The sequence below is a fragment of the Apodemus sylvaticus genome, chromosome 4, assembly GCF_947179515.1.
Source record: "Apodemus sylvaticus chromosome 4, mApoSyl1.1, whole genome shotgun sequence".
Lineage (NCBI taxonomy): Eukaryota > Metazoa > Chordata > Mammalia > Rodentia > Muridae > Apodemus > Apodemus sylvaticus.
Window position 1 is genome coordinate 31,039,659 of NC_067475.1, and position 10,512 is coordinate 31,050,170.

At 42.1% G+C, this 10,512-nt stretch overlaps 1 pseudogene; it reads right to left on the reverse strand.

Moving 5' to 3' along the window:
- Positions 1-2,505: 2,505 nt before the first annotated feature.
- Positions 2,506-3,260, reverse strand: LOC127682087 (protein Red-like; annotated as a pseudogene).
- Between the last annotated feature and the right edge of the window lie 7,252 nt (positions 3,261-10,512).

Consider the following 10,512-nt stretch of genomic DNA (forward strand, 5'->3'; position numbering starts at 1 on the left):
AAGAACCCATAAAGCTTCACAGCGTGAGGACAGAGAGAACGTCAGGAGTCTATTCCTTTATTTACCATTATCCCTCAGCCAGAATAACACTGGGATCTTTATAGGGTATTGGTCGAATTTTCCCATGAACTATTAAACAACACCCACATTGTCAAACCGTAAGGGTAGGGCTAAACAGAGTACTTTAGCAGTAGTACTGTGCTCTCAGTTGTGCTGTCTGGGGAGAATAAATAATGGTGAGCTTAAGGTCTGTGAGATATGTCTTCTTCCTTAAGTAACGAGGGAGAAAACTTTACTAATCAGAATCTACATCCAGGAAGGACCCAGTCATGGATACTAGCGATTCATCCAGAGATGCCAGAAACACATTATTGTGGTCATCATGAAGACTCCCGTCTTGCTCGTTAGGGGGAAGTGGAAGGGTCAGGGCTGTAGCTCAGTGATAGAGTATCTGCTTCCCATGGAGGGATCCTGGGTTCAGCATGGGGTGGGGGATCAGGGAAGACTAGGGGAAGGAGGGGGGGAAGCAGAGGATGGAACACTGGGAGGGGCCTTCAGGACTTAGGCTTAAAAGTGGGTTAAGTGGTTTATTGCTTTCAGTACCAAACATTTCCTGCTAGCTCAGAGAGGCAAAGAAAGCTCCCAGCTGACCTTCGTCCTCAGCTGATGTCCCCACAAGAAGTTCTGCTTCTCCACACTGTCTCAAAAAACCCTTCAAACTCAGTGTTCGGGTCCACAATGGGCCCTCCACCATCAATTAATTAAGAAAATGTGTTGTAATTATTATTATTCTGGGGTTTGCTGTATCCCCTTGTTGTCTTTATCTGTCTACTAGAGGGTTCTACCTCACTTAGACCACACAGCTCCCAAATAAAAGACACAAAATCCTTTGTATTTATAATAAGCTTAAAAGCACTACAGCTGGGCAGACATCAGCCCTCTCTGCTATTCTGTCTTCTTCCCCATGGTGAGCTCTGAGATAACACTTGCAGTGATAGGCCGCTCCTACCATCAGGCCGCAGTGTACTCACAATCCACACTTCCCCACGGCATTGTCCTTCCTTTTCCCCCTTTTATCGTGGTCCCTGTCTGACACCTCAAGCCTGGGAACCTTCACTCTACCTTCCTCTCTTCTGCCCAGCCAAGGATGTAGACATCTTTATTAACCTAGCAAGGATAACTTGGGGGGAAGGTTTACACAGCATCATTTGGTATACATGAGGATCTCCTCATCAGGGATAACCAGATCTTGGGGTCTAGTATTTAGCATTTAAATACATAGCAGAACCAGGCCAACCCCCTGAATTTACCTTCACAGAATGGTCAGAGGCCAGAAGCTCCAGCCTAGCCAAGCATGGCAGGACACAAGGGCTTGAGTTGTCAGCAGACAGGAACCTCTGCCAGCAGGCTGAGACTGTTGAGAGAAGGAACAGCAGGATGGCTTAGAGGCTCCCACAAAACAATGAAATAGGGTGAGACCCCTGCGGATTGATACAGCACTTTGCAAAGGACAATCTAAAATACCAGTAGGTATGTCCTTATTAATTTATTTCTATATATAGATATATATCTTAAATTTTTATATAAAGAGAAAGGGGAATATAGGTATATTTATCCACATAAAGAAGGTATATTTATAATTTCAATTTGAAAGATAATGCTTTTTTCTGTTGCCAAAAACAATTTACTCTAGGGAAGATATATTTGACTTGAGCACAGGTAACCAGCCATGTGGCAGAATGTAGATTAGAATTAGTGGGTTATTTTAAGTTATAAACTAGTCAGAGAAGAGCTTAGCTATATGGCCAAGGTATTTGTAAATATATTTTGAGTCTGAGTCTTATTTCTGGGAGCATGGGGTTGGGAGGAGGAACCACACTAACTTCTACAAAAATGCCTTACAGGCTTACAGCCTGGTCTTATAAAGGCATTTTATTTTCTTTTTTGGGGTGGGGGGTGGGGGGAAGAGGTGGGGAGGGCTTGACCAAGGCCAAAACAAAAGTATCAGCTCAGTTTTATTTATTCCTTTTAGAAATTCTCAAGTGCATGAAGTTACGGGCTATATAGTAAACAGAATAACTTAAGAACTGCTTCCCTGCCCCCAAAAAATGGATGGAGAAGGAGAAGAGGAGGAGAGCTAGAAACAGCAGCCATTTCCACCACTCACTAATTAGTAAGTTATATCAACAGATTTTAATCGGATAGTTTACATGAAAAATAGGGTGATACAGTCCCGAGAATTAAACAATGCCTCTTTCATCACTGTAAGACAATGTACCTCAATAGTGTCTTGCTGTTGTTGTTGTTTTGCAGGTGTAACTACTTTTAATGGAACATGCTGGACATGGTGTTGCATTGCCATTAATCTTAGCATTGGAGACACAGATCTATAGAGTTAATACAATAAACATTTATAAATGTTCACTAAACCAGTTTGCAACCTTCTGAGGAATGGTAGAAACCAGCAACTAAGAAGGGCCCTGCACTGACGGCTGGAACTGGAGATCAGTACGTTGGTCTTTTCACTTCAAACCCATCTGCCTCCATCTTCTTCCTCTTCTTGGTGACTGCACTTTTCTTCCATTGCTGATCGAGCTCTGCCTTATCATTGGTTTCTTCGAATCATCTGGTTTTCCGTCCTTGAGGCATCTTGATACCATACTGGAACGCAGCCTTGGGCAAAGTCTCCCTGTTGTTCATATACTCGCTATACTCCTCCTGAGTATCAAAGTCCCAGCAGCCCGAGGGAGCCTTCTTGTTAGCCTGGTCCGTTTTGCTGTAATCTCCATCTTCATCACTATCTCCATCCTTGTCGTCCATCATGGCTGGATAGCATTCTGCATAACTGTTGGACGCGCGAAGAAATCACCCAGCTGCTTCTTATCTTCTGGCTTCTGCAGTGGTTCAGTGCCTTCCCAAGCAGGGGACCCAGCAAATCTTTCATTGATGGACTCGATCAAGTCTTTTGCAGATCCAGGTCCTTGGTCAACATCCGTGGGCTCATCATCTACTTCCGGCTTCAAAAAGTAGCTGTGCCTTTTCTTTTCCTCCCCTCGTTCCTGTCCCCAGTCTCGCTCCCTGTCTCTGTCCCGTTCCCGATCGTGTTCCAGTTTCCGGTACCTCTCACGCTCCTTGTCCCGAGGTGTCTTGGTTGTGGAAGGAACATAATCCCCAATGTCTTCAAAAATGTTCATGTCAACCTCAGGGGGTTTCTTTTCTTCCAGTTTTCTTTTCTCCTTCTTGAGCTTCTTGTTTCGGGTTCCCTGCCTCAGGAATGACAAAATCTGGGTGAGTTTGCGAATAACGATGTCACTTGTAGTCGGTGTAGTGTGGGCCTCCACAGTGGGGCAGTCAGCCTTATGTAGGTCTCCAGCAGAAGGCATGGCCCAGATTAAAGGTGTGGCCCAGATTAAAGGTGTGTGCCACCCCGCCTGGATCTGGGACACTTGCTTTGTCTCAGATGACCTTGAACTCAGATCTCCTTGCCTTAGTCTCCTGGGATACCTTGCCCTGCCCTAAATTTTTCATAGCCACTATGCCTCAAGGTCTCCATGCCAAGATCCAGGTCAGAAACTTGTGTCTTCCAGCCTCAAGATCTGGATCACAGGTGAACCCTCCAATTCTAGATTGTAGATCATTCCAGATGTAGTCACGTTGACAACCAGGAATAGCCACTACAGTGTAGAAACAATTGGTGATGTGGAAAAGAACAGGAAGAAACGGATGGGATGAAATCAGTCTAGCTCTCAGGAAGCCACAGTCAGGGCAGACCGCACAAGAGCGGTGGTGCAGGAGAGCGCCCCCCTCAGGCGGGGTGGAACAGGACCATGTAGCAAGGCGTGAGCCTCCGGTGGCGGGGGTCTGGGTGGCCAGGCCGAGGGAGGGCAGGGGGATTAAAGGCATTTTCTTAATTGAGGTTTTGTTTTTTTTCTCTCAGATGTCTCCATCTTGTGTCAAGTTAACATAAATTATCCAGCATAAAGAAGATAAATTTGCTCATCGTCAGATCTGGAAAAGGTGCTTATGCTCAAATCATGACTCTCGAACGTTTCTGTCTTGCCACTCACTGCACAGAGCAGACATACCTTCGGGTTGCTCTGTGAGGTCTCCTGTGGTTCCTGATTTCTAAGTCAGCTGCTGTGTACTTAAAATCCAAGCTGAGACAGAGTCAGTTCCCATTAAATGACAAACACTTCCACAGCAATGGCATTGATAAGACTAAAGAAAGCTATGATTTTTATTACACGCAAAAGCTGGTGATGTATTTTAAAGGCCTGGATCGAACCAATATTCTTCATGTCTGAATATTCTATTAGTGATTTGTATAATCACTATGCTGCTATAATAAAGATCTTTTATCAAAGTAGAGACCTACTGACAATCATGATCTGATAACTAAAAATTCAAATGTAGCTTAGTGATGGTAGGAGAGGCAGGTAGATCTCTGTGAGCTTGAGTTCCAGCCTGGTCTACAAAGTACAGAGGCCAGGACATCCAAGGCTATACAGAGAAACCCTATCTTAAAAACCCAAATAGATAGATAGATAGATAGATAGATAGATAGATAGATAGATAGATAAAATATAATTATTTTCTTGGGATATAAAGTTGGAAATTTTAGTTAAAGTTCTATGTATTTTTAAAAGCTATTGCTTTTTTTAACGTCAAAATTGTATGGGAACCAAAAGGCAAAATAAAAGCATTATTTAATATCAGAATAACAAGTTAAAAATTATCAAACAAAAATCACATAAGTAAAAAAACAAATCTAATTGAATATTTTTTTTAAAGATGGCTCGAACCAGGTGCATTGAATGGCAATGAATGGCATATACCAAGAGTCCAAGCGACTGAGGAGTCTGAGGTAGGAAACCAAACCTCCTGAGTTCACAAGCCCAACACCATCTTAGACAACGTAAGATGCCATCTAAAAATAAATGAATAAAAATTAAGTAAGCACAAGTATGTCTTATACAGTATACTTATAGAAATCCAACTATTTGTAACTAATGTACAAGGCCCATCTAGTTGCCAGTATCAGAGGATTACTGTCACCCTTCAGCAATGCTGCATCTGGCCCTATGTGCGGAAAGTGTGATAGGAACTGTAATTGAAATGCTGAGAATGGAAATTCGTCCTCGGCAGTCACACACAGACTGTTGGAGATGTTCCTCTGTGTTCACACGTAGCTCATCGAAAATGGGTTCTCAGAACTAACAGGAAATAATTCCTGACCCAGGAGACTGTTACATCCTTCCATTCCCTAAAAGAAGGAGTTTGATGAGTTGACGAATTTGTTTTGTCTTACATAAGTTCTCTGACCATTTGAATTCTTCTGGCACACTGACCTAGTTTCTGCTATTGGCAGCAGGACAGCCACATGGGCTACAGACAGAGGTATTTTTGTTAGAGGACAGAGGAGAAGCCATGTGGGAGCATTTCACTGAGGCATGAACTGTGCTAGTCATGAAAGCAGATACCTGTAGCTATGGGTCACACTATAACCTCCAGAACAGGGGTGGGAGTTGGGAGGACACGAAGGTGCTTTGTGTGCCCTTTAAGACGTTGACTTTGTATATCTGGGATAAACCAGGTCTCCACAACATGGGTCTTCGTGCAGAGTTCCCCTGTTGTGCAGACCTTAGTGACAGATCTTCCTCTTCTCTTTCAAAATCACCACATTTAAATGGAGAAAAGTATCCATGGGTAGCCAGCCAAAGAATCTTTGCAAAACACAGTATGAATAACAGAAGTTTCCCAGAGGAAAAGTAACTAAAGGATTTAGGAACCATAAATCGAAGGCCTCTGGGGGTCAAGGGTGGGGGCTTGGAGGATAGACCACAAGAGTCACTGACCACCTATGGCTGTAAAGCACTGAGCATTTGCTAAGTAGCAGGTGGATTGGCATCTTCACTGGATTACTGCTTTCGAGGGATAGCTGATCCTTGAGTAAGGTGACTATCTACATTCACCTTCTAGACTACCTTGAGTGTTTAGTATGGAGAATGCAAAGGATAATTAGGAAAAGGAGACTCATGCCCCCAGGTAGTAACAGAAGCAGGTATCAGCCCATCTTATAGATGGCAAGGCAGGCATGCCACTGTTAACCAACCAGCAAATGAGTAACAGAACAAACTAAACCCAGCTTTTGTCTTCTCCTAACCTCTAGAGCTATCTGTCCGTGAGACAGAGACAAAGCACAAGACAACTCGTGACCCAGAATACTCGTGGGAAAAAAGGTAATTCTACAATGTCAATCAACTTCTACAACTCCACCCCACCATCCATTCTTCCCCAGTATATACATACCATTTTATATTTTTAAAGATATGCACTTTCTGTAGAGGCACACATGGGCTGGGAAGTAACCCAGCCTATGATAAATAAGCTGGGTGAAGGGTTCCCCACCCCCCCAATACCATTTCCTGGTAACTTCCTCTCCCTCTAGAGGTCTGCAATCTCCTTTAATTAAATTTCAAAATACGTAGGACATAGGATCAGATGCTGAAGTTGCAAAGTTGATTTAACTATCTTCCCCTCAGAGTTCTCCAGAAGATACCTTGAAATGCCTTTCTGTACATATTAAAATTTCCCTTCCTTAAATGCCAGTGGCAAGAACTGATATGGTTAGATCACCTGGTAACACCATAACCATCTTAGTTTCTGTGCGTTTGTTCTATGGTGTTTATATACAGTTTAAATTGCCTAATAGAGAAGTCCGTAGAATGTCACCATTGTGAAATGATGTCTTCGGTGCTTTCTGATGAAAGATGTGGAGAATAATCCTCCAGTCATACTCACTGCACAAAATCATAAATTTCAGAAATGAGTGATAAATATTGAGGTTCGGTGAATTTCAAGAATTTCGAAGATCTTACTAGAAATTGCCTAGTCTAGGGGGATAAAAAAAAAACGAGTTTCTAGCGAAAGATTTCTCCCATTTCTTTATGAGCCAGCAGACAATGGGCAAGACAGTGTTTGTCCCGTTGCCCATCATCCCAAGGATGCCAGTGGTTGCTGTAACAAGTGCTGGCCCAGATTTGGCTGGCAGGAATTGGGAATCCGGTCATGACTAAGGTCTCTTCCTGTTTGCCTTGTGCTGGCAGTGCAGTTCTTGTTTAAACACTGTAATGAGCAGAGAGTCATACCTCCCAGTCCTTTACTGTCCAAAGTGGACAGACATTAACATGTGCTAAGGTAGCATTTTGAATAGAGTGAAATATTTAAAGGAAGGTTCTATTTGCCAGGTCACCATAGAAGTGGGTAGAAAATCACTACCCTTGTTTAGAAGCACTTCTAGTTTAGACTTTGATGTTGCTAAAGAAATACACAATCAGCAAGAATCACCCTTCAGAGTCAAAGGAGAATGAGAGAAAAGATCCTGGGACATGAAGAAAGGTAAGTCTATTTCTAAATAAACCAATTTGTAAAGGTGGATCTGTCTAAGAAAGAAAGATGTTTGCTTCACATTCATAGTATTTTTTTTATTTTCTATATTCTTTGTTTACATTCCAAATGCTTTCTCCTTTCCCAGTTCCCCCCTCCCCATATGTCCCATAAGCCCTCTTCTCTGCACCCATTCCCCAATACCCCCCTCCGATTTCTCTGTCCTGGTAATCCCCTACAACACTGGATCAAGCCTTTCCAGGATCAGAGCCCTCTCCTTCCTTCTTCTTGGGAATCATTTGATATGCTAATTGTATCTTGCGTATTCAGGGCTTCTGGGCTAATTAATATCCACTTATCAGTGATTGCATTCCATATGTATTCTTTTGTGATTGGGTTACCTCACTTAGGATGATATTTTCCAGTTCCAAACATTTGCCTAAAATTTTCATGAATTCATTGTTTTTAATTGCTGAATAGTACCCATTGTGTAAATATACCACATTTTCTTCATCCATTCCTCCATTGAGGGACATCTGGGTTCTTTCCAGCTTCTGGCTATTATGAATAAGGCTGCTATGAACATAGTGGAGCATGTGTCCTTATTGAATGCCGGGGAATCCTCTGGGTATATGCCCAGGAGTGGTATAGCAGGATCCTCCAGAAGTGTCATGCCCAGTTTTCTGAGGAACCACCAGACTGATTTCCAGAGTGGCTGTACCATCTTACAGCCCCACCAGCAGTGGAGGAGTGTTCCTCTTTCTCCACATCCTTGCCAACATCTGCTGTCTCCTGAGCTTTTAACCTTAGCCATTCTGACTGGTGTGAGGTGAAATCTCAGGGTTGTTTTGATTTGCATTTCGCTAATAACTAATGATGTTGAGCACTTCTTAAGGTGCTTCTCAGCCATCCGAATTTCCTCAGGTAAAAATTCTTTGTTTAGCTCTGTACCCCATTTTTTAATAGGGTTGTTTGGTTCTCTGGGGTCTAACTTCTTGAGTTCTTATAGTACTTTATAAATCGAAGCTTTTTAATTATATATGTATGTGTATTCTAATGAATTGAGCCAGAATCACATCTTTTGATGCAGAGAAGAAATGAAATAACTGCAAAGTCAGATCCTCTATGACCTTTCCCTCATCCAGGGACCAAAATGTACCAGCAGGAGCCGCATTAGAGTGAGGCAGAGGCAATCTTCTCTGAGAAATATTTCTTCCTTTTTCTTTCCATAAGGAAAAAGTTTTCATAGATGTCTCAGTCAAGGTCTCTATTTCTGCACAGACATCACGACCAAGAAGCAAGTTGGGGAGGAAAGGGTTTATTCTGCTTATACTTCCACATTGCTGTTCATCACCAAAGGAAGTCAGGACAGGAACTCAAACAGGTCAGGAAGCAGGAGCTGATACAGAGGCTATGGAGGGATGTTTCTTACTGGCTTGCTTCCCCTGGCTTGCTCAGCCTGCTCTCTTATAGAACCCAAGACTACCAGTCCAGAGAAGGCACCACCCACAAGGGGCCCTCCCCCCTTGATCACTAATTGAGAAAATGCCCCACAGCTGGGTCTCATGGAGGCACTTCCCCAACTGAAGCTCCTTTCTCTGTGATAACTCCAGTCTGCGTCAAGTTGACACACAAAACCAGCCAGTACAATAGATATGTAAGCAAACAGACAAATACACACACACACAAACACACACACACACACACACACACACAGATACATAACACATACATATATGACCTTAGGTCTTCAAAATAAAGAATACTTAAACCAGATATAGTAAAACTCCCCTTTAATCCCAGCACTTGGAAGGAAGAGGCATGCAGATCTCTGTGAGTTTGAGGCCAGCCTGGTCTATATAATAAGTCCCAGGCTAGCCAGAGCTACAGAATGATACCCTCTCTCAAACAACAAAATAAAACAATAAAAACAACAACCTCTACAGAACAGATTATTTTCCATATGTTGTATGTTAGTTACTTTCCCTATCACACACCCCACACATAAAAACTGAAGCCCACATACAAAACATACTTGTTTTTCCCTTACACATTCAGATTAATGATGTCCGAATGAAAGCCGTGCTTTTTTATGAGCTCCTAAATATAACAACCCCTTTAGGCATAACAGTGAGACGAGAGTGGACCCAGGGTGTAATGTCACCCACATTTGGAGTCCCCAGAAGCTTGCCAGCTACATCAAACATCAAGGAATCTCACAGACATAAAACCAAACATTGAAAGTCAGACCAAAGTACACATGCCATGCAACTGCACTTATATAAAATTTTACAAGCGAGAGAAACTGAACTAGTATTGGGGGGATGTAGACTTCAATGATAAAACTATAAATAAAAAATGCTGTGGTTTCCTCAGCAAGGAAGGGGGCGGGTGACAGGGGACGAGTGACCAGCGGGGATATGAGAACACAGCTCCAGCAATGGCAATAGGAGTAAACTTGGCTTTACTTTGCTATTAAAAAAAATAAATGAAAAAGAAACAAGCTACGCTTGTGGCTATGTGTAATTTTCTACTTGTGTAGAAATCTGACTGCATGATGTGAAAGGTAGAAAAAATAATTTTTAAAACAAATTTTATGTGGTTTTTTTTTAAGATGGGTTAATTCTCTCTGTTATACTAATTCCACTTTTAGGAATCTACCTTACAGGTAGTGTATACTCTTCAAAAAAAATTATCCCCAGCTACCCCATCCATCGTGGCTTATGCTTGTAATTCTGATACTTGGAATGCTGAAGCAAGAGGACTGTCATAAGTTCAACAAAAGAAACTACCTCAGAAACAAGAGACTTATCTCTAATGATCAATGACAAATCACTAGTATTTTGAAAGTGCATAAACCCAACAATAAGAAGATAGCTAAAATAAAGTATGTTCACACACTGTCAAAACTAAAGAGACATAGAATGCAATCATGAATACATATTTTAAAACCTATTCTTCATGAAAACAAGACTGGGAAATTCACATCGGATTTTAAAATAGCACTTGTAGTGAGGTTGTAAATGGTTTCTACTTGCCTTGAAGCTGGCATTGGATTTTAAAAGAGCACTTGTAGTGAGGTTGTAACTGGTTTCTTCTCACCTTAACTGACTTCTCTACTTTTCC